The 22,531-nt window shown below is 40.6% G+C and overlaps 1 protein-coding gene across 1 annotated transcript in view; it reads left to right on the forward strand.

The window, feature by feature from the left end:
* FBXL7 (F-box and leucine rich repeat protein 7) overlaps positions 1-22,531 on the forward strand; it is a 458,360-nt gene that overhangs the window by 265,981 nt on the left and 169,848 nt on the right. The gene's annotated exons all lie outside the window — the stretch shown is intronic.

The following is a 22,531-nucleotide window of genomic DNA, read 5'->3' on the forward strand; positions in this document are numbered from 1 at the left end:
CTTTTGTAGTGGATTTAGCTATGGATATTTTTTCTCAGATTAATATTTAAGTAAGAAAGTATTCTCTGGATGCACAAAGATTCCCCAGCAGCCGGAGGGCTGTCCAAGAGTTAGCTGCTCAACAGTCAGGAAACTGATAATAGATTAAAAATGGGTAATCCACAGAGTGAGTGAAAATCAGACAGACCTTCAAATCCCCAGTGTCATTCTCATTCAGTATCATTTCATGGAATGAAGAAATAAAATACTTTACCTCGCTAAATAAGTGTAAGGTTTTTTGGTTGAGAGTTCCTCTTACAGAAATTTTCATATTTAGCATTTATTTCTCGTCGATTGTCAGAGTTTTTTAGTTTTTGCTTCTCACAGTTTGCCAGTCACTCCACACAGAGAATGAACCTAAGCTAAAATCTTGTGAAAAAAAATGAAAGGAAACATGTTCCTCAGATGTGTTCCCTGGAAGCGTGTGCTACAGCTGGAGTGAGATGGATGAGGGGCTCTTAGCCTGTGCTTTGTCATGCAGTTTTCACGGACAGAACATGTCAGGTAAAGGAAACCCAGTGTGAGAAATAGTCAACTAAGCCGTGTTTCCCAAAGCATTGTATTTTAATGTCAAACTTTTGGATTTCTCCAACCCACCAGAACCAAAGCAAGTAACAAGTTGTGAAAATTAGGAATTTCAAAGCATTAACATTTTGGATTTTAAAAAAGCCTAAAAAATTATGCAGCTTAATATGCAATCAAAGAATCTGCAAACATCTCATTGAACCTGTAGGTAAAGAGCTTAAAGAATATATGCCATCAAAGAATGATAAATGGAATGCAATAGTACGTGTCATGGTTGCTAATTTATTATATATCAAAATTCATAGTGTGCTGTTTACTGACCTACTTTTTATTGCTCCATTTTAGGAAGTCTATGTATATTCATAGAGCTTTGTATAACATCAACCCCAATCTCAGTCCCCCAGTCCTTTTCCAGTAATGTCTTAAATTCATCAGCGACAAATTACCCTTCTAGAAAGTTCTGGGGGAACTGGAGACTACTCCAGGGACGGCTGTACTTTTCACATAGTTCATTCTTGTTCCAGAGTGATGTGTCCAGGGATTTGTCCTCGGTTTAATCAGTCTTTTTCTTCAGCAACATGTTGACTTTTGGACAACGTTGTTTCTGTTGTGATAAGACTTTGAGCACTTCTGTCACTTCAACTCAAGTAGGACTTGGCTGTTGAGCAGTGGATCCAGGGGCTGTGTTCAGAAGGCTGGAGTCTCGGGAGCAGGCATGGGCTGGACACCCTGCCACAGGCACGCTCCCTCAGACACAATCTGTCTTCTTTTTTTCCCCCCGTCTAGTGTTTGTGACTGAATTCGCTAAGCACTTAAATATCTCCTACTTTGTTCTTTCAGCAGACCGTTTGTTTACTTGAGAGCTTATTTTGGCAAGTGAATAATCAGCTATCTGAACAAACTCAGGGACGATCAAGGGTAATAATTGACCTCAACTTTAGATGATCCACATTTTTAATCTTAGTATTTGTGACTTTGCAGAACAATTGATCACAACTGGCTTGCTTTCTTCCCTGTCTGTGAGACTACATCAAAAGCTCTAAAGTACCCTTAGAAATCAAGTTGTAAAAGCCCTTGTTACTGTCAAAATTCTATGTGATTTTTTAAAATCTGCAGATAAGGAAATGTGGGTAGAGGAGTCACATGGCCCTCTGTTCTAAAGACAGAATCCAGGGCCTTCTCTGGTGGTCCAGTGGCTAAGAGTACATACTCCCAATGCAGGGGACCCAGGTTCAATCCCTGGTCAGGGAACTAGATCCCACATACTACAAGAAAGATCAAAGATGCTGCATGCTATAATTTCAACAAGGCTCAGCCAAATACATATATATATATATATATATATATATATATAAAGACAGAACCCATAAATCCACATTGTGTTGCTTTTCCCCTTTCAGAAACTTAACTGGTAGAGCTCCATTACTTGTGTTATTATTAAACACTACTAATCAGACTTTGTCAAGTGCTTTGATCTAGTTCTCCTAGTAGGTATGTTTATTATTTCCTAGAAGATTTAGCTGTTTGCAGGGAGAGTAAAAATAACTGGATCAAGCAATGGCACATACTTTCAGAGTGTGCATGCATGCATGCTGATTTGCTTCCGTTGTGTCCAACTCTTTGTGACCCTATGGATCTAGCCTGCTAGGCTACCCTGTCCATGGGATTTACCAGACAAGAATTCTGGAGTGGGTTGTCATTTCCTACTCCAGGGGATCTGCCCAGATCAGGGATGGAACCCTTGTCTTCTGTATTGCATGTGGGTTCTTTGCCACTGAGCCACTGGCTTGGCCACCTGGGAAGCTCATCAACTAAGACTAGTGTTGGCTTTTTCCTTGTTGTCTAGACTCTAACTGACTCTATTAGTGATTTTGGAAAGTATTAAATCCTTGGCTTTTTCAAACCTTGTCCACAATAGTATCAAATTGTTTTCAAGTATATCTCACTTCCTGCTATTAGGAAAATCCTTGCTCACTCCAAGGACCAAAGTACATGACTTTTAGATGCAGACTAGGAAACAAGAGAGGGACTGATTAACACAATTTATAGCTGTAATTTGTGTTGGGAAAGTAAAGGGGCATGGCTGGAGTTTATTTCTGAATATTTAGGAAATCTCATCTGCCCCTGTTGCTCAAGATTTCTGAATTGCTGAAACATTTTCCAAAACCCCATTTTGTTTCTCAGGTTTTCATACCAGACTATTGGTCGAAAACAAGTTTGTCAATATAAGCTCCGTATGTCTTCGGGAAGGCTCAGCCTAGAAGAGATTTAATTTTGTAATTTAATGGATTAAAGGGGGTCCTGTGTGCACTGGCAAAAAAAAAATGTGATGGACAAATATCAATAGATCCTATCCAAGAACATCTGTAATTGAAAAATACGATGGAGGCATTGAGAATATGAATGATCAAGCAGGCATAAAAGATGAATTTCCAAGGGCTGACTTGCTCTACTGTGTGTGTGTCGGGGTTGGGGGGGGTCTTCTTTCTTTCTTTTCTTCTTTCTCTCTCTCTGTCTCCCCTCTTCAAATAAAACTTACATCATCTACCTATCACATAGGGGAGTGATTTCTGAACATCAACAAGCATAAAGCTCTCAGCAAATAATTATACATTGCCTGGGCAACCAGCCTTAGGAAGGCTCAGTTTGTGATTTTAACCAAAGGCAGCTTTAAAAAGAGTATCCAGGAGAAATCTCATTGGCCCCTTGACTTCCTTCCTACATCAAGGTGAACACTCTCCATTCTGTCTCAATTCTGTCTTTAAATAACCAATAACAGTAGCTAGCCAATACAAACTCCCAGCCAGTAAGAACCAGCCAGACATATGTTATCAACCAGTGTATAAAATGTGATGACTGGTTCTCAGGTTGTTTTGCAGACAGCTAATGGAGTAAGTGAGAAAGCCTGGCTCAGAAGATATCTGTTGTTACATTCCAATGCCTGGGCCAGAAAATGCTTGTTGCATCTGTTGAATCCACTGCATTCTGGTTTTCCTTAATGGTGGCGGGAAAAGGGAGACGGAAAGAAAAGATAGACTCCAGACTCCCTTGCTAGCTGATTGCATTCAAAGCATCTGGTTAATGAGAAACTGGGTTCTTATTGTTGCTCAGTTGCTCAGTCATTTCTGACTCTTTGCGACCCGATGGACTGCAGCAGACCAGGATTCCCTGTCCATCACCATCTCCCAGAGCTTGCTCAAACTCATGTCCATCGAGTCAGTGATGTCATCCAACCATCTCATCCTCTGTCATCCCCTTCTCCTCCTGCCTTCAATCTTTCCCAGCATTAAGGTCTTTCCCAATGAGTCAGTTCTTCGCATCAGGTGGCCAAAGTATTGGAGCTTCAACATCAGTCCTTCCAGTGAATTTTCAGGTTTGATTTCCTTTAGGATTGACTGGTTTGATCTCCTTGAAGTCCAAGGGACTCTCAAGAGTCTTCTCTAACACTACAGTTCATAAGCATCAATTCTTCGGTACTCAGCTTTCTTTATGGTCCAACCCTCACATCCATACATGAAGACTGGAAAAACCAGAGCTTTGACTATAAGGAACTCTGTCGGTAAAGTAATGTCTCTGCTTTTGAATATGCTTTTCTTCCAACGAGCAAGGATCTTTTAATTTCATGGCTCTAGTCACCATCTGCAATGATTTTGGAGCCCAATAAAATGAAGTCTATCACTGTTTCCATTGTTTGTCCATCTATTTGCCATGAAGTGATGGGACTGCATGCCATGATCTTAGTTTTCTGAATGTTGAGTTTTAAGCCAGCTCTTTCACCTTCATCAAGAGGCTCTTTATTTCTTCACTTTCTGCCATAAGGGTGATATCATCTTCATATTAGGTTATTGGTATTTCTCCTGGCAATCTTGATTCCAGCATGTGCCTCATGTAGCCTGGCATTTTGTGTGATGTACTCTGCATATATGTTAAATAAGCAGGGTGACAATATACAGCTTTAATATACTCCTTTCCCAATTTGGAACCAGTCTGTTGTTCTATGTCCAGTTGTAACTATTGCTTCTGACCTGCAGACAGGTTTCATAGGTGTTTTGAGTATATTGAGAATTTTCACATTTCCAGAATTAGTGTGAAGCAGTCTAATCTAGTCACTGATTTGCATGTTTCTGAAATCTTAAAGGATTTCTGTAAGATCTGGCTCAGGTTTTTTTCCATTAAATCTAGATGATGTTTTTAAATATTTCACTCCAGTGTATTTCACTTGAAAAGTGTCAGCTTCAGACATAGCATTTAACAGTTTCATACATCAAGATGAAGCAAAAACAAGCAATGTTCTCCAACCCCACCATGTTTCTATTGCTTTGTGCCTTCATGTAAAAGGAAATACTTTATTTAATTTTATGAGAACATATCTGTACATTTTCAATCTTACTTCCTCCACTCCTTGTAAGAATTTCAGTGTTAGCTGAAAGCAAATTACCTCCCCTCTTTTTTTTTTTCATTTTCATAATTACTATCCACTTGGAAACATTTGGTCTAGTCCATAATGATGCTTCCAAATGGCAAAATTACCAGAAGCAAAGGCTTAAAGATAATGGAAGGCATCCTGATATTACTTTTCATACTCATTGAACCAAATTATTGTCAGTCCATCCTCTCCTCAACGAAAAAATGAATTTGAGTTGGAGAGTTCAGTCCCAATCACTTTTTCTTGCTCAGACTTATGACAAGAAAGTGCTTTGGAAATCACAAGAGAAGTCTTGAAGTCACTAAGTGTTGAGACAAATGGACCATTTTTTAGGATATGTTGATTGGATGCACTTATTTTAAAGACATATGACCCTAGTTTTACTAGCTGTGTTGAGCTTAACCAAGAAAAAGAAGGGCTTCAAAGATCAAGCCCCCACAGCAATACTAGGGTATCCATTTGCGTGAAGTGGGTAATTTTTAATGACTTGCCAACAACTACTTGTAAATGTATAATTGAAGTCATTAAGAGATCAGTTTCCAGTTGCTTTTCCCCTCCTTCACAAATGTTTTAATGAACTCCATGTATTCTTAAGCATTATATAATATGAAAAATTACTTTGATGGACAGATATTAAGAAAGGGAAAAATATTAAAGATGTACCAAACTCAAACATTTTGCCAGTCTAATTTTTTATTTACCTATAAAAAATGGGGATCAATAACTTGGACAGAAGAGTAAATATGAAGGTTTCTATGTATTATTTACTGGGGGAGAGTGTTAGAGGTAGGCAGCGTTCCTTTACATGGTGTAGTGCCTACAGAGAATAGATGAAAAGGTATTTCTGTGAGCCTCACAAAGTAAACCAGTGTTTTGATTTAGGAATCAGAGAGAGATAAATGAACAATAGATTCCTTGCCATTTCAAATTCTGAGTCTTAACTCCTGCTTCAGAATTTCTTCCTAGAAGATTTTATGTTTTTTTTTTCCCTTTACGACAAGTTTTGTGTTTAAGAAAAGTTATCAAAGAGATGGTGAAATAACACAAAAGCATAGCAGGCTTTGCCTCGGTTCAAGGAGGCCATTAGGAGGAAATTGACTAAAGCTGTGCAACTCGGAGACCTGGCCGCTTATGTTCCTTCACATTTTTTGCAGAATGCTTCAAATTCTTGGTCTACTCCTAGGAGGCTCTCAGACTTCAGACACTAATCCCAAGTAGAGTTGCAGAGTCCGGAAGACATCAATTCACTGTGACAAACAGAAAGCTGAATGGCATTCCTGCCAAAACCCTAGGTGGATTTATTTTCTCAACAACAACAACAAACCTTCCTGACCAGATGCTTTGTGTTGTTGTCTAAAGGTAGAAGTAATAGACAAAAGAATCAGGGTTTTCTATGCATTCCGGGAACTGCATGACGCTGATGAGAAACTGGACTGCAGTTCCCTCATCAATAACTAAGAATGATTAGCATTTCCACCAGGGCTCTTTTGAGGATGTAAGTAGGTTAAATACGTGGACAAGCTTGGTGCACTAAAGGCCCCCACAGACCTCCAAGAGCTGGAAAATAGCACTAAATAGGAATGAAGCTTTATCCAGCAAACTTAATCAACCTCTTTATATTACATATTCATCTTCTACCCACAGCTGGTTGGTTCCTATTTTCAGGTTAACAGATAAATTAAAATGCTTTCCTTTTCTTCCATTATTTCTCGTGTTATATTCTGTTTGACTTTGTTGGCACCTATTTCATGGTCAGATTATGATAATAATGGGAGAAATGGCAAGAAAGAATTAGGAAATCTAGGAGCCTGGTAAAGCTGGCAGAGTGAAACCTAGTGATAAGCCAGGTTGCGGATTCCCATTCCTCCAGGGGACCCTCTCTTTTACATCAACATATTTTGAAAATCACCTTATGCATTACTTCAAAATGTCAAATGCTTAAAATAGTTAAAAACTCAGGGGAAAAATCATAAAAACTCTATATAAGAAAATATAGTTTAACCTTTATATAATTTTGAGGAGAGAAAGGACTTCATAAATAAAATCCCAAGCTCAGAGTTTGTCTAAGCAGCTATAATATACATAGTTTCATATCTATATAATATATAACCATAGATATAACACTATTAAGCTTTTGTATAAGCAATAACTAAATGAAAATAAAAGTAGATGAGAAAATGGAAAACAAAAGTATTTTCAACATAAGAGTGGCAATATCTTAATTCGTAAAGAACTCTCAGAAAACCAAAAAAAGAAAATCCTTGAACATGAAAGGGTTAAAAAGACTGTTCACCAAAGAAAGGAGAAATGCAAATGATGCCAAAACCTACTTTGAAATGTTTATCCTCACCAGTTGCTTTAAAAACAAAATGCATTTTAAACAGCAATGAAACTCTCAAATAGGTATTGATTAGGAAAAACAAACTAAAAAACAAACAAGGAAACTAGGTACTGTTGGATTATGGTGACTAAAAGAGAAACAGGCCATCTCAGGGCTATGCTGTTTGGGGGGAAATTGACAGGGACTGTCTTCAAGAGCAGCCACGTGGCCACAGACTCAAACTTAACCTTTTGGTCCAGGAGTTCTACTTCAGGGGAAATAGTCAATGGATATATAATGGAAACATTCAGTGGATATATAATCCATTATATGCGGCGATGGGTCTGTGGGAGTGGTTCCCAACTGGGAATGATTTTGTCCCCCCAAGGGATATTTGACAATATCTGCAGAAATTTTTGGTTGTCCCAACTTGGAAGGAGGGAATGCTACTGCCTCCAGTGGATGGAGGTACATCCTGCAATGAGCTGGAAGACCCGCAGGAAACTAAGAACGATCAAGACTTCATAGGGCTGAGGTTGAGAAATCCTGGTATACATGAATGTTTGTGCTGAGTCGCTTCAGTCGTGTCCAACACTTTGTGATCCTATGGATTGTAGCCCTCCAGTCTCTTCTGTCCGTGGGATTCTCTAGGCAAGAATACTGGAGTGGGTTGCCATTTCCTTCTCTAGGGAATCTTCCTGACCCAGGGATTGAACCCGGGTCTCCTGCATTGCAGGCAGACTCTTTACCCGCTGAGCTACAAGGGAAGATATATATGTGTATGGGTATATATATGCTTTTTCTTTCTAGACTAAGTAGTTTATGTTCTGGAAATGTAAATGGTTTGTTATGACTCCAGTCATCTTTTAAATTTTTTAAAATTAGTTATTTATTTCTACTGCGCTGGGTCTTTGGTGCTACACACAGGCTTTCTCTAGCTGCGACTAGAGGGGGCTACACTTTGCTGCGGTCCACAGACTTCTCACTGTGGTGGTTTCCCTTGTTGGGAGAGCACAGGCTCTATATTGTGGGCTTCATTCGTTGTGCTCCCCAGGCTCCAGAGCACAGGCTCAATAGTTGTGGCACACAGGCTTAATTGCTCTGTGGCATGTGGAATCTTATGTCCCCTGCGTTGGCAGGAGAATTCTTAACAACTGGGTCATCAGGGAAGTCCTGCTGAATGTTTAATATGCTATTCTCTGGAGGTACTTATGACATTGATATCAGTAGGCATTAATTCATATATTCATTCATTCTCCTGTTTATTAAATACTCATTCAGCCACTAGTATATTCCAGGACATTGGGAATGTGACAAGAAACAAAACAGAAAATATCCCTGCCTCCATGGGGATTAAATCTCTTCAAGATTGTTCACGAGGAGTTCAGTGTCTAGTTGGGCAGGAGACAGATATGAAATAAACTATTTCAGCATAATTTAGTCATTCCTGTAACTGAGGTTTGTACAAGGGACTGTCAGAGCACAGCAGTGAGATCTTTAACCCAACCAAAGACAAGCAAACCTGAGCGAGGGCTGCCTGATAGAGCTGATCACCCAGATAGAAAAGTAGGCATTTCTGATGGGTAGATCATGGGAGCAGTGTGCCAAAGGGTGGAGCTTGGAATTAGAGAGACAAGCACTGCCCAAGAATCGACCATTCTCTTGGAAATGGAATATGAGTAAAACGAGGTCCTCAGCAGGTAACTAAGTGGCGCCAGTAACGAGCCAGTGGCTGGCGTAGACGTACATCATCACAGAGCCAGAGATCTGTGCGATTATTTTTGCCTTCATCATTTGTTTTTTAAAGAGGAAGAGAAAACTAAGGTCCAGAAAGTCACAAAGCAGATGTAAGGTCAGGGAACACCTTCAGTCTCCTGCTGGGGCAAAGGTCAGCTGCTCACGACACTGTCTGGACAGTTCTACCCCATGTTACAAAGCCTGACCAGGCATGCACGTATCACACCTAGTCATCATTCTGTGATCATCTTCTCAGGTAAAAATGATCTACTGTGATATTCTCATATATGAAATAAAGATATATTTTATTCTATAGTACATATATGTTCATTTTCAGTCACAACTTCACTGTATATAACACAAAGTACATTTGAATGGTCTGTGTTTTGGAGAAACAAAAAATCAGTTGAGATGAGATCAGTTCAGTTCAGTTCAGTCGCTCAGTCGTGTCCGACTCTCCGCGACCCCATGAATCACAGCAGCCAGGCCTCCCTGTCCATCCCAACTCCTGGAGTACACTCAAACTCATGTCCACAGAGTTGGTGATGCCATCCAGCCATCTCATTCTCGGTCGTCCCCTTCTCCTCCCGCCCCCAACCTTTCCCAGCATCAGAGTCTTTTCCAGTGAGTCAACTCGTCGCATGAGGTGGCCAAAGTATTGCAGTTTCAGCTTTAGCATCAGTCCCTCCAATGAACACCCAGGATTGATCTCCTTTAGAATGGACTGGTTGGATCTCCTTGCAGTATAAGGGACTCTCAAGAGTCTTCTCCAGCGCCACAGTTCAAAAGCATCAATTCTTCGGCGATCAGCTTTCTTCACAGTCCAACTCTCACATCCATACATGACCACAGAAAAAACTATTGCCTTGACTAGACGGACTTTGGTTGGCAAAGTAATGTCTCTGCTTTTTAATATACTATCAAGGTTGGTGATAACTTTCCTTCCAAGGAGCAAGCGTCTTTCAATTTCATGGCTGCAATCAGCATCTGCAGTGATTTTGGAGCCCAAAAAAATAAAGTCTGACACCGTTTCCACTGTTTTTCCATATATTTCCCATGAAGTGATGGGACCAGATGCCATGATCTTTGTTTTCTGAATGTTGAGCTTCAAGCCAACCTTTTCACTCTCCTCTTTCACTTTCATCAAGAGGCTTTTGAGATGAGATAGTCCACCATATTTTAGCTAGAAAGCTGCCCAGATTTACAACAAGCTGATCATCACCAAATAGCCTGGAATTTACATAAGAATTAAATCCTTTGACTTTTTGTTGGTTTATCAAATAATAAGTGACCAGGCACTTTGGACCCAGGAATGAACCGTCTTGCAGAGCAAAGATGTCATCCCCATAATCAAAATAAGAGCCGGGAAGGGCACCAGGCCTGAGTTTACCACGGGAGGTACTATCTCTCTTGAAATTAAATGGCAGAGGGAATGGGATGGTGATCGTGGTGGTAATGAGGATAAACTTAAATTTTAGGTCATAGATGGTCTGAATGAATGAGTTTATTGAACAAAATAATCAATTCCCACATAGTAGAGAGTGAAATGAGAAACATTTTAGCAACTAGAAATAGCTGGAGAATAAAGCAGAAAAGTAACCAGTCATTTGTGTTTCAAAGTGACCATGGGCAGTGATAAGAATCTTGCATGAATGGGGAAATGAAAGAGGTAAGAAATGTGAAAGTCATTCTTCTTCCTTCTGGACAGCCACTTCCCTATCCTGGCTCTTTTGTCCATTGCATTGGTCAGGTACCATGTGTGTGCATGGAACAGAAGGAGTATTTCAGAGGTAGAATTATGTTGACATTGGAAGCAATCTGTTTCTTCCATTTCCTTTCCATTGCTTCAGTATTGCTTTCTGAGTAATCTACAGCATTAATATTTTAAGTAGGTAATTTCCTTTTCTTTCCCTTTCAAAATAATTGTTTATGGCTACCTTGGTGCCAAAAGTATCATAGTTAGCTTTCAGGTAGAAGAATGCCATAAACAGGGACTGTAGGCTCCCAAAGGTGTTTGTGTGCATGGACAAAACTTGAGATTTCATATCTACCCTTTTGGGTCTGCAGAGAAATCTGCTTAATCTCTGTATCTGGGCTTCCTGGTTGTTCACATCCTTGAACTTGTTGAGCTGCGTAAACAGAAGATTTATGAATTTTAGTTCATTGAGTCTCTTTGTTTCTGCAACTGCACCATGATTTGCTTCTTTTCCTATAAATCATTTAAAAGCAAATTACAGTTGGAAATTATTTTAAAATATGTTTAAATCACTTTTTAAAATAAAATTTCTCCCAATTCTTTTAACAAATGTGGGCTCCCACTAATAGCAATGGCCACATAACAGATTTACTTCTAAACTTAACAGCTTAATGCAATGCATGTTTATTATCTCACAGTATCCATGGATAAAGAATTCACGTGCAGCTTAACTGGGTTTTTAGCTTCAAGGTCTCGGGGTGTCAGCTGGGATTACGGTCACCTCAAGGATTGGTCGTGAAAGAATCTGCTTCTGCATGCATTTCGTGGTTGTCAGGACCCACTTTGTTGCAAGTTGTTCTTCGTTCCTCTCTGCCATGTTGGTCAGGCATGGTCTTCAGTTCGTTGCCTTGGGGGCCTCTGCAGGGTGACAGCTTGCTTCCTTAAAGCCAGCAGGAGAGAGGGTCTGCTCACAAGACAGCTGGCACAGTCATTTATAACCAAACCACAAAAGTGACCTTACTTCACCTTTACTGGAGTCTATTGGTTAGTAATGCACTTGGGGGCTGGGAGAGAGAGGATTCACACACAAAAAAAGTTTCTGTGAAGCCTTCTGTAGTCAAAATGGCATAAAGCAAAAAATAAAAAATGATAAAGTAATAATAATGATAAATAGTAAGCAGTTACCTGTACTAGTAAAACCATAAATTCCCTTAGGATTTCTTTGGTTATCAAAGACATGTACTAATGTAGGTCTTGAGTGAAAGTGAAGTGGTGTAAAGTGAACTTTTGAAAAAAAGTGGATGCCCATCTTCCTAACAATGTCTTAGGTAGTTCTCGGTGCTTTTCCCTTAAGCATTTCTGCTGCAAACATTTTTGCTACATTATTAATTGGCTGTTAAGAAATTTCACTGTAAAAGACAAACTAACAAAAAAAAAAAGAGGAACATTAAAGAAGACATAGTGAACCACGAGAAATAACACAGTTTAAAAGACTCTATTGTGAATTATCAAACATTTAAGTAGATATAAAATGTGTGTAGATTCATGGCAAGACTGCACAAATAACTGAGTGTAGTTTGCATGTTGTACTTAAGCACTTGTCTTCCGAGTCTTTTGTTCATAGTGTTTTAAACTTTTTCTGTTTTTTGTTGTTTTGCCTTCTCATCCTTTTTTTTGTCACTAAAATTTCTTGTGTCATTAAGAGAGATGTCAGTTCCCAAGCACTAGGCTGCATGGTTCTATTCGAGTTCTATATTGCCCTATGGAAGCCTCTGCACCGCTGTTTCTGTCACGTGGCTCCTGACAGATGTGCCAGGGTTCTGTGGGAAGCGGGGACTCAACTCTGCACCTTTGAGGCCCTGAGCCTCTTTTTCTTCCAGTACAGTGTGTGTTAAAAGAAGCAGCTACTCTTGGGGCAAAGCATCTTCACCTGTCAGCCGGATAAAGCCATAGTCATTAATATCACTAACCGGAAGAAGTGCTGTGCGGTGCGGTGCTGTCCCTAGTCACTCAGTCATGTCTGACTCTTTGTGACCCCATGGACTGTAGCCCACCAGGCTCCTCTGTCCTTGGGGATTCTCCAGGCAAGAATACTGGAGTGGGTTGCCATGCCCTCCTCCAGGGGATCTTCCCATCCCATGAATCGAACCCAGGTCTCCTGCATTGCAGGAAGATTCTTTACCATGTGAGCCACCAGGGAAGCCCAAAAATACTGGAGTGGGTATTCCTTTGCGACCCAGGAATCGAACTGGGGTCTCCTGCATTGCAGGCGGATTCATTACCAGCTGAGCTACTCAACCAGTTCAAATGGACTGTAATCTAAAAACTGTCAGTTGGCTCTTTTAGTTTTCATGGTAAAATTGTCTTAAAGGAATTAGTTATGTGGCAAAAATATTTGCAGCAAAAAAGCTTGCAGCAAACACGTTTATGGTAAGAAGCAGCTTATAATAAGAATTCCACTCTTAGGCGTGTGTATTTCTTTATACACCAAATTATAACAGTGTTTTGATACATCGGGCCCCCTCACTGCTCACAGACATACTTGAGAACTAGAACTATGTCTTCATTTTTGCATCCCTGGAGAGGAGTCTTATATGAAGTAGATGCTCTGTAAACATTTACAGTTTAATTAAGCTTGCTGCCAGTGGCTTTATCTTGTTTTCATCACTACAAGGTGGGAGAGCAAATATAAGTGAGGATTCAGGAACCTAATATATAAAGTCTACTTTCAAGTCTCCACTTCTATTATTATGTACAAATCCATGATTGTTTTGAAATGAAACTGTTCCTATTTTAAAGTTGACTCTTGTTAGAATATATTTGCTCTTCCAAAATAAAAAAAAGGGATTAATAATTTCCTTATCAACTTATTCTCTTATTTTATTTTTTTCCCCCACCTTCATCACACCAAATATTTGATTGGCCAAAAGGTTCTCTCAGGTTTTTCCCTTGCATCTTATGGGAAAACCCAAATGAACTTTTTGACCAAACCAATAAATAGTAGGGAAGAAAATTGAAGTTTTATAAGTGTTCCGTTCCGTTCCGTTCAGTCGCTCAGTCGTGTCCGACTCTTTGCGACCCCGTAGACTGTAGCCTACCAGGCTTCTCCGTCCATGGGATTCTCCAGGCAAGAATACTGGTTAGGTACTGCCTTTCTGGTGGCACTGGTGACCAGTGCAGGAGATGGAAGAGGTGTGGGTTTGATCCCTGGATTTGGACGATCCCCTGGAGAGGGAAATGTTAGCCCACTCCTGTATTCTTGCCTAGATAATTCCATGGACAGAGGAGCCTCGCAGGCTATAGTCCATGGGGTTGCAAAGAGTTGGACATAACTGAGCACACACACACACACACACACACACACACACAATTGTTAGGTGTTGATGAAGAAACTCAGTCTATTGTAAACACACTACTATACCCTAATGTGATGGATCGGATAGTCTGAAAAGAGAACAGTTTTCCTCTAAGAAGTCTCATTTTTCCCTTTCACACAAATGATAAATAATTCTATTTTCAAAACCCATAGTTTTCATTATAAAAGTGTCTTAAACCACTACGAAACAGTTTATCACTCTTACTCTAATGATGATATCCATGGCACACCACAGCACCGAAACTAAGGTTAGTTTAGATTTGCTAATGTGGGGTTTGTGTCTGCCTCCAAGAGTCACAGCCTTTTTGGTGTGCAGAAGGCTAAACTCTGTGGAACTGTTTCTATAAGCCCCAGAGCCACACTGCATGTTATGCATATGTTTCCCTACCACTTGGTTGTGAATGTCTAGAGCTACTCTAGGGATAAGGAAAAAACTGGGCCACAAGCAAGTAGATATATAAAGAAATATTTGCAGAAGGTTCATTATAATCCCAAAAATGTAAGCATTTTCCTGGACACATAATTTTGTTTGTTACTCCTCGCCATGGCTAAGTCACTATTTATTTTCAACATTATTCTTTTATATGTATATGATAAGGCTCCGAAATTATGCAGCACACAAGGTGAATATTTGAGAGCAAAAGCAGATGCCACGAGGAAAGCATACACACACATTTTACTTAAATTAACTGTATGATTGTTCACAGCTATTTTTTAACCTAAGAAAGGAATAATATATGTACAAATGGCAAGAAATTTTGCCACTTTTGTATGCTTTTACTATGTTTTGTCATGTTTGCCTAAAGAACAAATATCCTTTTATGACCTCTTCACGGTTGTAATAACAGTATTCAAAGATGCAGTATATCTCATTGCTTTGGTTGTCAAGTGCATAGTTTAACCAATATCAGAATCAGAAACTTGTCGTTTTCTGTTTTGCTACTTGGGTGGAGAAAATGCCTTTAAATTATGTTATCCTTTTCTCTTGTGCTTTGATACTCTTCTATTCTAAGGGTAGTATTACAAACTCTATGGTTTTTCCAGTGGTCATGTATGGATGCGAGAGTTGGACTGTGAAGAAAGCTGATCGCCGGAGAATTGATGCTTTTGAACTGTGGTGCTGGAGAAGACTCTTGAGAGTCCCTTGGACTGCAAGGAGATCCAACCAGTCCATTCTAAGGGAGATCAATCCTGGGTGTTCATTGGAAGGACTGATGCTAAAGCTGAAACTGCAATACTTTGGCCACCTCATGCGACGAGTTGACTCACTGGAAAATACTCTGATGCTGGGAGGGATTGGGGGTGGGAGGAGAAGGTGACGACAGAGAATGAGATGGCTGGATGGCATCACCAACTCGATGGACATGAGTTTGAGTGAACTCTGGGAGTTGGTGATGAACAGGGAGGCCTGGCATGCTGTGATTCATGGGGTCGCAAAGAGTCGGACACTACTGAGCGACTGAACTAACTAACAGCAAGTAGCTATCATCTTGTCATCTGTTTAAAGAGTAACATTGTCACAGATTTGCTCATTCTCAATCCCCAGAATAGAAACATCGTGTAGAGCCCCAGTGAAAAGCAAAGAAGACCGCTTCCATTCCACATTCTAAACCCTGGTAAGCTGTCCTTTTCTGAGGTTGTACCATCAGCAGCGATAGTACAGTCATCATGCTGTACTCAGAGCACGTTGAGTTTTTCCATGAGCGCTGCGCTGGTCAGGGTTCCACTTCCCGCTGCATCCCTGCACCATGGCTGCAGTGGTACCTGAGACATCAACTGGAGGAGGCTGGTTTGGCCTGGAGAGGTAAACATACCTCAAAGCCCAGAAATGTGGACATTTGGATTCATTCAGCTCCCACTTCAGGGCAGTCAAGGGTCAATTTAGCAAAAGACCAAGCAGAGGCATGATACATCGTTTAGAGACATGCTCTCACGTATTGATCCAAAATATTGGCGTTACATATAGGTCCCTTTGCCAAAGTCATAAATCATTCTAATCCCATCACCAGGCAGGCAGCAGGGCATCGAGGCGAGCCGGCTGCGTGGGGAGCCCTGGCTCCTCTCTCTGCTGCCTTGCCATATGGCTTGTGGTACATGCCAGCTGCCGCCTCACGGGGGAATGTAAAAAGACTGCACTTCCAGGGACAGCCCAGCACTCTGTGTTGGAATTCTCGAATGAATGATGCTGTCCTTATTTAGCTAATTATCACTGTTTGAGCATATATCTTTAATATATTCATCTGGAACCTTCGAAGTTGACCCATTACAGATCTGATAGATGCATATGTCATGGGCAAGAAAATGCTCCAGAGGAGAAATTTAACATTACCCAGATGAGATACAGAAATCCCTCATTAATCCAGATTGTACTCATCTGTAGCTTAATTATCCATACTTTTTGTTGTGATGTACCCATATTTTCAGTGTAGAAGAAAGTTAAGCGCATCAACAGTGGCAGATCAGCCTTTACATCTGCTAGGGACCACCACACGGTCATGTCACTTTCAAATTTGATATGGTACATTCCGAAGACTGCAAAACAAATAGCTCTGTTGTTGTCACTATATCAAAATAGTAAAAGTTTGTAGTTGTGAAAAAGTTCTGCATCCTGATAGGAGGAAGCTAAGGAGACATGACAAATGAAGTGCAGTGGGATCTTGGATTGGATTCTGGATAAGAAAAGAACGTTAGCAAGGAGTGAATTGACGTGAATAAAGGCTTGCCGGTTAGTTAATAACACTGTGTCAGTGTTCTTTGCTAGGTTTTGATCATCACATTATGGTCTTGTAATGTGTTAACATTTGGAGAAACCTAGCAAAGGGTGTGTGAGAGCCTACTCTGCTGTTTTTGTAAGTTTTGGTAAATCTGAAATCATCTCATACTAAAGAGTTAAGAATATCCCATGAATCAGATTTGTCACTGCTGCTGCTGCTAAGTCACTTCAGTCGTGTCCGACTCTGTGCGACCCCATAGATGGCAGCCCACCAGGCTCCGCCGTCTCTGGGATTCTCCAGGCAAGATCTTCAAATAAGTCCACTCAAAAAATTTTATATAGTATTGATCTCTGATTATAATTTAATAATCCCTATGGAATTGCAGACTATTAAACCTGGATGTATTTATTCAGTTTAGTGGTAGAAGAAGGATCAAAAAGACTGAATTTAATGAATAGTTACTAAATGCTGCTTCCCTGGTGGCTCAGATAGTGAAGAATCTGCTTGCAATGCAGCATACCTGGGTTTGATCCCTGGGTGGGGAAGATCCCCTGGAGGAGCAAATGGCAACCCACTCCAGTATTCCTGCCTGGAAAATCCCATGGACAGAGGATCCTGGCGGGCTACAGTCCATGGGGTTGCAAAGGGTTGGACACAACTGAGCGACTAACATTTTCACTTTTTACTAATTGCTAGGTTGTCCTCCACCTGGTTAGTTGCCTCCACCTGGTTAGTTGTCCCCTTTTCTGTTCTTCCTTGTCACCCAAAGCCTGATTTTATTCAGGGCGACATGTGATAGGTCACCCTCAGCCGTGGGCTCCCAGTGTCCCTGGAAGCTAGAGTGATCATGGGAGGCAATGAGGGGCGTAGGAAACACTTCAGGAAGACTTGGCTTTCCTGACACATCCGATTCCTCCCGACTTCCCCATTTGTTGTTGTTCAGTCCCTAAGTTGGGTCACACTTTTTGTGACTCCGTGGAGGATAGCGCTCCAGGCTTCTCTGACCTCCTCTGTCCCCCGGAGCTTGTTCAAATTCATGTCCATTGAGTCAGTGATGCCATCCCACCATCTCATCCTCTGTCATCCCCTTCTCCTCCTGCCTTCAATCTTTCCCAGCATCAGGGTCTCTTCCAATGAGTTGGCTTTTCGCATCTGGTGGCCAGAGTATTGCAGCTTCAGCTTCAGCATCTGTCCTTCTGATGAATATTCAGGACTAATTTCCTTTATAATTGGCTGGTTTGATCTCCTTGCAGTCCAAGGGACCTCTCAAGAATCTTCTCCAACACCACAGTTCAAAAGCATCATTTCTTCGGCGCTCAGCTTTCTTTATAGTCCAACTCTCATATCATACGTGACCACTCGAAAAACCAGAGCTTTTTCCATAGATAGACCTTTGTTGGCAAAATAAAGTCTCTGCTTTTTAATATGCTGTGTAGGTTGGTCATAGCTTTTTTCCCATGGAGCAAGCGTCTTTTAATTTCATGGCTGCAGTCACCATCTGCAGTGATTTTGGAGCACTGCCCCCCCCCAAAAAAAAATAAAGTCTGTCACTGGCTTTCTGTATAGCTCAGCAAGAGCAAATAAGCTTTATAAAGGAATTTCCACATCTCTGATACCTTTCTGTTATCCTTATCTCCTACGGAACAATTACAAACTAGCTTTCTTCCCTGTGATTTATACTTAGGGCTTCTCTGCACCAAAAGCTGTGTGACCAGTGCAGGGTCACATCGTCAGTGGACCTTAGAAGGATATTGGCTTCTGGGCCCTTGCTAGTCGGCTCTAATGCACGTCGTTTGCTTTTGCCTGTAATCCCTTTGAATTTTTCCCTAAACAGTTCATCTTAAGGAGACTTTCATTCTTCACTGTGCTGCTGAATGTAGCCTTGCCTGCCCGAAGGTGGAGATCAAGTGACTCAAAGCAGTAGGGGAACATAGTTCTGGGTATATTCAGATGGGCTTTAGTTCATTTTCTTTTGAACTAGAAAATTAATGTGCAGCACGTCTTCCTGTGTGATGTGACTTTCCTGCTGAGTCTGTGCTGCACTGCGGATCTATATAGGAAATCTGAGAGGTGAACATCTGTATTCCGGGGTTTATATTGAGGTTTGGGAAGAGAACAGATAACAGGATGTTATAAATGGAGAAGCTCTAACTGGGAATTAGGAGATCTGGATGACAAGCCAGCTCTGCTTCTAAAAAACTGATTGCTGCAACCATGTGAGTCAATATTGAGGATAAGTCTGGGATATTATTGTTCAAAAATAATTGCCTCCCCGCCTAACCAGACCCTCTCTGGTTATTTGGACTAATAGAGGATGGTCAATGGATGAACTCATTAAAAAAGATACTATCCATAAGTGAACTATAAGTTTCACAAGTTGATAAATTATTCACGAAAATTGCAGGAGTAGTATTAAACCCCATAACTGTAGATTGCCAGGCGCCTCAATCCATGGGATTCTCCAGGCAAGAATATTGGCGAGGGTTGCCATGCCCTCTTCCAGGGAATCTCCCCAACCCAGGGATCGAACTGGCATCTCCTGTGTCTCCTGCACTGCAGGCAAATTCTTTACCCTCTGTGCCATAGTAGCTCAGTCATGTTGGACTCTGTAGCCTGTAGTCCGCCAGGCTCCTCTGTCCATGAAATTCTTCAGGCAGAAATAAGTAGGCACTGTCTTCTCTAAAGGGTCTTCCCAACCCAGGGATTGAATGCAGGTCTGCTGCGTCGCAGGCAGATTTTTTACCATCTGAACCACCAGGGAAGCCTCGAATATTAGCACATATTCTCTATTTCTATTTTTCTAGCATCTTCCACTTCCTCTTCTGCTCCACTTAATGGTACAAGATACTTAAACCCAAAGAACATGTTATGTACACAGGTTTACAGATGATTACAAAAGTTACATCTTTCTGGAAGCTGAGCTGAAGAATAAATACCTGGTGTATCAGTGAGAAATTGGACTTCTGAATCGCTGTTTAACTAGAGTGAAAATTCTATTCCCTTGGCAAGGGAACAAAGAAAACCCCATATTCCCAGGGCATGGAAGACAAATTAGTAAAGACAATTAGTTAAACTGAAAAGCTTTCTATGCTCTCATCACTGAAAGGCATGATTGAAAAAGCATGACTTTGGAGTCAGATATCTTAAAATTAGGTCCCCTGCCTCAGCCACTCAAGCTGTGTCAACTTGGATCAGTTACTTAGACCTCTAAGTCTATTAAAATGAGAATAATAATACCCTCTTAGTGATGTGATTGCATGAATTTGAAAAATATTGGCATAGATTCTAGGACAGATTCTTGACTCAGTAAATGATTGGAATTAGTGGAAGGAAGAGATAGTTCCCACTAATCTTTTCACCATTCCCCTCCACCACCCCGACACGCTTCATCATCCACCTTCTTATTTTCACATTGGTTCTTTCTGTCTCTAGCTTGACTTTTAGCACCTCTTCAGTTCTCTGAAGACTTCAGTGGCCAATGAAAATCACAGAACCTATGAAAAGCATATGACCCTTTCTTTCAAGGTCTAAGTATCTGAAATCTAAACAAGAAAGCAAGCACAGTTAATGAAAAATCTCCCTTTATTTGCATTGCCTCCACTTGGTTCCACCCAACTTTATTAAAGTGGATCTCAATTTAAATACTTTATTTTAAGCACATTTCCCCCAAAACTTTGGAAAATTTTTAAATAATGAAAGAAATTACCAGTGGTCTAGAGTATAATCTACTGAATTCCATAATGATTGCCATTGTTTATCGTACAGCAGAGTTAGGGCATAAAATGAACTGTGTGGTTTACATGGTTCTATATAATCTATTCTATGTGGAAAGGGGAGGGTAAGTAAAGAAAGAGCATATTCATTGTATATTCCAGTCATTTAAAGGAAATGGACAGAGGAAAGTGACGATACGGAAGTCCTTCCACTCATAAACACTCCCATTTTGCTTGACTCCCTTTCTCTTTGCACGTGAGTTCTCCTTGTGGACACTGTGTTCATGTTTTGTTGCTGCTGTAGCAAATTACCACATATTTAATGGCTTTTAAAAATACAAGTTTACTCTGTTAGAAATTTGGAGGTCAGAAATCTAAATCAAGGTGTTGGCAGGGCTGCCTTGCTTTGAGGCTCAGATGGAAGAATCTGTGACCGTGATTTTTTTCAGCTTCTAGATACCACCTGTGTTCCTTGACTTATGGTCCTTTCCTTGCTTTCTCATCACATCTCTTGTCACAAACTCATCCCCTCCTGCCTCATTTTTAAAAGGACCTTTGTAATTATACTGGCTCACCCAGATAATCCATGAAAATGTCCTCATCTCAGTATCCTCAATTTAACTTGAACATTTTTGTGCAGACCATCCCTCAGCCTACCATACATATTGACCTAGTGGCGGTTTTTCTTTCCGATTGTGCTGTCTTCCTGTAATTTTCTCTTTCTCAGTCTATCTAGCTATGGCCCTAGACCTTCTCATCCTTGTACATTTGACCCCTGAGCTTGGCATGCCTTTGCCAAAATGGGGAGTTCAGATTTCTGGCCTGACATGATAACTTTTTTCAGACCATTATTTTTCTAAGGGGATGGACTTTTAATGAAACCATTAAACCTGGCCAGAGGAAGAATTTTGGCAGCCTAAAAATTAAAATGCTGTTAAAGTGCTTCACTCAATATGCCAGCAAATTTGGAAAACTCAGCAGTGGCTACAGGACTGGAAAAGGTCAGTTTTCATTCCAATCCCAAAGAAAGGGAATGCCAAAGAATGTTCAAACTACTGGATAATTGCACTCATCTCACATGCTAGCAAAGTAATGCTCAAAATTCTCCAAGCTAGGCTTTAACAGTTTGTGAACCAAGAACTTACAGACATTCAAATTGGATTTAGAGAAGGCAGAGGCACCAGAGATCAACTTGCCAACATCCATTGGCTCATAGAAAAAACCAGAGAATTCCAGAGAAGCATCTACTTCTGCTTCATTATCTATGCTAAAGCTTTTGACTATGTGGATCACAACAAACTGTGGAAAATTCTTTAAGAGAAGAAAATACGAGACTACCTTACCTGCCTCCTGAGAAATCTGTGTGTAGATCAAGAATCAACAGTTAGAACTAGATATGGAACAAAGGACTGATTCCAAATTGGGAAAGAAGTACATCAAGGATGTATATTGTCACTCTGCTTATTTAACTTATATGCAGGGTACATCATGTGAAATGCCGGACTGGATGAAGTACAAGCTGGAATCAAGATTGGTGGGAGAAATATCTATAACCTTAGATGTGCAGGTGACACTACCCTTTTGGCAGAAAACAAAGAGGAACTAAAGAGCCTTTTGATGAAAGTGGAAGAGGAGAGTGAAAAAGTTGGCTTAAAACTCAACATTCACAGAACAAAAATCATGGCATCTGGTCCCATCACTTCATGGTAAATAGGTGGAGAAACAATGGAAGCAAGGACAGACTTTATTTTCTTGGACTCCAAAATCACTGTAGGTGGTGACCACAGCCTTGAAATTAAAAGACACTTGCTCCTTGGAATAAAAGCTACGATGATGCTGAAGCTGAAACTCCAATATCTGACCACTATATGAGAAGAACTGACTCATTGGAAAAGATCCTTGTGTTGTGAAATACTGAAGGCAGGAGGAGAAGGAGATGACAGAGGATGAGATGGTTGGATGGCATTGCCGACTTGATGGACCAT

The sequence above is a fragment of the Moschus berezovskii genome, chromosome 18, assembly GCF_049115385.1.
Source record: "Moschus berezovskii isolate FMDL1 chromosome 18, NW_MosBer_1.0, whole genome shotgun sequence".
NCBI classification, from domain to species: Eukaryota; Metazoa; Chordata; class Mammalia; order Artiodactyla; family Moschidae; genus Moschus; species Moschus berezovskii.